General features: G+C 44.7%; 1 long non-coding RNA gene across 1 annotated transcript; it reads left to right on the top strand.

Annotated features, from left to right (window-relative positions):
- The first annotated feature begins 304 nt into the window (after positions 1–304).
- On the top strand, positions 305–4,217 carry LOC105853678. Its single transcript, XR_001145471.1, has 2 exons — positions 305–3,506; positions 3,719–4,217. It is a non-coding gene; the product is annotated as an uncharacterized LOC105853678 (long non-coding RNA).
- The last annotated feature ends 595 nt before the right edge of the window (positions 4,218–4,812 follow it).

Here is a 4,812-nt window from a genome sequence, read left to right as displayed (position 1 = left end):
CTGCAGCCATGTTCTAAACGCTACTGGAAAATTACCCAGTCGTGGCCCTGAGCTGTCATGAGCTGTTTAGCCGAGTTAATTCTAATTTCATGGTTTGGGCCTAAATTTTTAGCTGGGACCTACTTATTAGTCTTTCGTAGGCCGGCGTACACAGTGTGTCATGGAGTGACACAAAGTTACTGATAAACCAGATTCTATTTTTAACCCTGCTGGGAACTACTTTTGCTTCCCTCACAAAAGCTGCGGAGGGTTACGGAATGCCAGCGGCGTGAGCTGTCCCAGGTCTATAAATACGCCTCCCCAGGCTCTGCGGCAGGCACTCAGGCAGCGGGCGCAGAGACTGCAGGAGCGAGCAGGCCCGCTTGGGGAGACGCAGATAAGTTTTTCTGTTAAAATGAGGAAGCTAGTGCAGACGTAGAGTACTGAAAAGACCTAAGAAGCTACAGCTTAGGACAAGGAGCTAAATTTTGATAACCTAAAAGAGATGTTAAGGGAAATGGAGACTTACGTGAAGAGTACCTTGAGAAAGGGAGGAAGAAGAAAAAGGGTATTTCTAGAGTACCTTGAGAAAGGGAGGAAGAAGGAAAAGGTATTTCTAGAGCACGACGGAGGTTGAGATGAAACGCTCATGGCGTTGAAAGGGAAAGATTGCTTAGAAAGGGCTGCCGATTCCGGCATTAAAGAGCATTCAGTTGAAGGGCAGCCTGGCAGCCTTTTAGATTGACGTTAAAAGCTAGGGGACATCAATAGAACCTAAACGTCCTTTTAAAAAGATCGTGGAGGGTTAAAATACTTGGCTACTTTAGAAAGTGAAGTTGAAGGTGACGAGACCTTCAGATTAATGGCGCGCCAAAGGTCACGTCACTTGAAGCCTAGTCGATTTTCAGGGGCATCGTTTGCTTAAAAAAAATGGAAATATTAATTGGGAGTGGTAGGATAAAACTTAGAAGAAAGAAGATTAGAGATTTCAAGTGGAAGCTTCTGAAGACATCCCAGGAAGGGGAAGATAGGAAAATGGAAGATTAGAAAAGAGAAGATAGGAAAATGGAAGACTAGAAGATAGATAGAAAATGGAAGACTAGAAGATAGATAGAAAATGGAAGACTAGAAGATAGAAAAATATGCCTTTTACAAGACAACTAAACCTGAGATAGAAAGTGGGAAAGTTGACAAACTAGAAGATCAGAACGACTAAGGGCACAGGCACAAATTGTAGGAAACGAAGATGGAAGGTTGGCCATGCTGCCGAGGAAGAGCATTTCAGGTAGCAAATGAAAAGCGAGCTAGGAAGATTGAATAAGCTACAAGGTAGACGGCAGAGCAGAAAGTAGAAGAGCGGAACTTAAAGCCAGAGTTGGTAGCCAGAAGTGCGAAGGGAACGAACCCGAGCCCTTGTGCTCGCGAGAGCTCATCAGTTTCATTTTGGTGGCTGAGAACTTAGCTCCTGAGCTGAGGGCGTTCAGACTTGTTAGGGCAGCAGGCAGCACGGTCGCGCCTTAGAAGACTGTTGAGGACCAGAAACTTCAAAGCAAGAGGCTGAAAGGACCGAAGCCGTGTAAGCTAAGTGTTAGGCGGCTTTTGGAAGAGTTGAGCTCAAGGCCTTAGGTACACTAGTTCGGGTCTCAGAAACCCTACAGGACTTTCTCACGGAGTAATGCAAGATCACGAGCCTGACGTTGGCATTGGACTGAGCTGAGATGGTTAAAGGCCGAGGCCTTAGTGGGCCGCGGGCCTCGGTGCTGCCAGACGCGGATTCAGTGACGCTAGGAAGACAGGAGCCCGGGAGCCGGTGTGGAGAAGCTAGGACTGAGGAGGAGCTGGAGCCGCAGTGGTGAAGATAGGCCAGGCCGGAGCCAGTGCCAGTGCGAGTTGTGAAGGAAGCTAGGAAGAAGGAAGGAGCGAGCCCCTGTCGATGTGGAGGTGCAGCTAGGCGAGGATGCCGGGAAGGAGGAGCCGGCGCGGCGCGGTGTGGTGCTGAAGCTGGCGCACGCGGCGAGGCGGCGTGGTGGATAGATAGCGCGGCCTAGCGCAGCGCCCAGGCAGAGCCAGTGTGTGGTAAAGAGCCGAGTTGTGTTGTGACGAGTATGGGAACTGACGCCCTCAATGGTAACGGGGACTGAGTAGGGAAGTGGGTTCTGATGCGCACGTAGGCCGATTTCCGGGTGTTGTAGGTTTCTCTTTTTCAGGCTTATTTCTCATGCATCTTGTCTGAAGCTTTTGAGGGCAGACTTCCCAGGCCGGAGGAGTGGTAGCTGGCAAGTTTTTGTTTACTTTTAACCAATTTGAGGGAAGCAAATGCGTTCTGTATCTAACGTTGAGACGCAATTTCAGCAAGTTGTGTGAGCAGGTACTTCTACATCGGGGCGATGAGTTTTAGTTGTGTCACTAGTATCCTCGCCCTAAATTTTCAGGGACTTTTTGGGGTGTATACCTTGGGGGTGGAGTTCCGTGGGGGCGGGGGGCAACATGTTTTGAGTTCTTTTCCCCTTAGGTCTGCCTAGAATCTCAAGGGCAGTGACTCAAGGTAACAATGAAAATCCAGTATCAGGATAAACAGCATCACAGGTTTACAGTTTCTAGAAACTAGCGCATGCAGCAGCTCTTTGAGGTCTGACGGAGCTGTCCATTGGAGAAATGGCTGGTAGTAATCCTTTTCTTCCACCCCTTCATCAGACTTAAGTATTATGACCCCCTTGTTACCTTTACGTGGATTAGGTTGGGTGGGCTTACCAGGGAAAGAGGGCGGGGGAGAAAATGTGTTTTTTTCTAAGATTCTCCACAGATGCTCTAGTGCTCTTGACAGATTGGTTAGAGAAGGAGTGTACTGCTAAGCTGTTGGCACCAACACCTTCAGGGACTGGAGCTGCTTTTTTCCTTCAAGAGTATTGCCAGTTGAAGCTGACATGTGCAGCACAGTGCAGCTCGGGTTCATGTTCAGTCATCTCAGGAGAACATCAGACGCTCTTGACTAGGCCAGATGTTGAAGTTAAGTTTTCAAATGTGACTTCTTAAAAAAACAAAAAAACAAACTGCCTATTATTAAAGGGGAGGGGCATATTTTGCCAGTCGTAGTTGGCAGTTACCTGTTGGGACTGGGAGGGTTGGGGTTAGGTAATTGTTTAGTTTATGATTTCAGAGAACTCATGCCAGAGAACTTAAATACTTAGGATGGAAAAACTAAAGAAACCTCAACTTACAAGTTGGCAAGTAACTCCCAATCCTCTAGTTTTTGGCTTCCTCCCCACCCCCCATTTTTGAATTGGACATCTGGGGGAAGTTCATGAAGATCCGCTGGATTGGGGGTTGGTCTGGCTCACTGGGCTGACCTAACAGATCTTGGGAATATATGTAAAAACTAAAGTTTGGATATGGTAGTGTGTGGTTCTCTTTTGGAATTTTTTTCAGGTGATTAAATATAACTTAAGGCTACTATAGGAGCTTCAGAGCAAAGGATGGCTTAATGATCCTGAAGGGATTTCTGCTGATGGTAGCTTTTATATTCTCAAGTAAGATTCTGTTTTTAGTTGTGATAAGCAAGTTTCTTTTTTAGTGTAGGGGAAAAAATTTCCTTTATGTGACTGCAAAACAGGATGTTAAGGTATGGTTCAAAATTTTTGTCATGTGTTTAAAAATTGTATCTTAAGTATTTGTAATTCGTAACTGACAAGAGGGTGGGCTTTGTTGATGAGGGGAGGGGAAACCTTTTTTTTGTCTGTAGACTTTTTTCAGATAACATCTTCTGAGTCATAACCAGCCTGGCAATATGATGGCCTAGATGGAGAGGGAACAACTCCTTGGTGAATGATAAGTAAAAGGCAGAAAAGATTCTATTTTCTACCTCCATGGGGGAAAGAGCATAACCCTTGAAATCCTTACCTACTGATGAACGCATTGTCTACATAATGAAAAAAAAAAGCTACCAATTTAAAGTTAACGGAATCTACCACTTTAAAGTTATGGCTAACCAAGCTGTGCCCGCAAAAAATAATGAGTCAATGAGAAAGTAATGAATTGATGAGCAATACAACGAAGATCAAATGTCCATCTCAAAATACTGCTTTTACAAAAGCAGAATTTTAAAAAGTGAAATGAAATGAAAGATAATACTACATTAATCCTGGAATAAAAGAAGCTGGAATCAGATGAGTGGGATCATGTGGATTGAGGAGAGGAGGCTGTCCTGTTTGCCAATCTTTCGTTTGCCTCAGACAGGTTTCTCTTGTCAGAAGAGTTGCTTCATTTCATCTGGGAGCAGAAAACAGCAGGCAGCTGTTAACAGATAAGTTTAACTTGCATCTGCAGTATTGCATGTTAGGGATAAGTACTTACAAGAGCGGTGTTAATGTTGAGTAGTGTGCGGCCATTCTCCTGGCCCCCCTCCCCTTAAGGGACTCCAGGATTGAGGAATTTCCCCATCCTTTGTAAAGTTGGCCTAGTGCCTGTAAACAGGCCTTGTGCCCTTGGGGCTTCATGGTGGAATAGCACAACCTCAAGCAGAGGCCAGTAATTAAGGCCTCTTAAGAGATGAGCCCCTTCATCCTTTGGCAACCGAGTCTCTAAAAACTGATAGCATAATGTACTGTTAATGAGAATAATGAACAGTTGTTCACCTTGCTAAAATTTAAATGTATTGCAATGTATATTTTGTAGAAAACAATTAAATCATTAAAAATAAAACATTTATTAGCGAATGTATACTTTTAGAAAGCTGTCTCCTTATTTAAATAAAATATTGTTTGTCTGTAGTTAGTGTTGGGCAATCTTGGGGGGATTCTTCTCTAATCTTTCAGAAACTTTGTCTGCGAACACTTA

Source organism: Condylura cristata, unplaced genomic scaffold (genome assembly GCF_000260355.1).
Source record: "Condylura cristata isolate star-nosed mole 26May11 unplaced genomic scaffold, ConCri1.0 scaffold00015, whole genome shotgun sequence".
Classification (NCBI taxonomy): Eukaryota; Metazoa; Chordata; class Mammalia; order Eulipotyphla; family Talpidae; genus Condylura; species Condylura cristata.
This window is presented reverse-complemented; position numbering and strand designations above follow the sequence as displayed.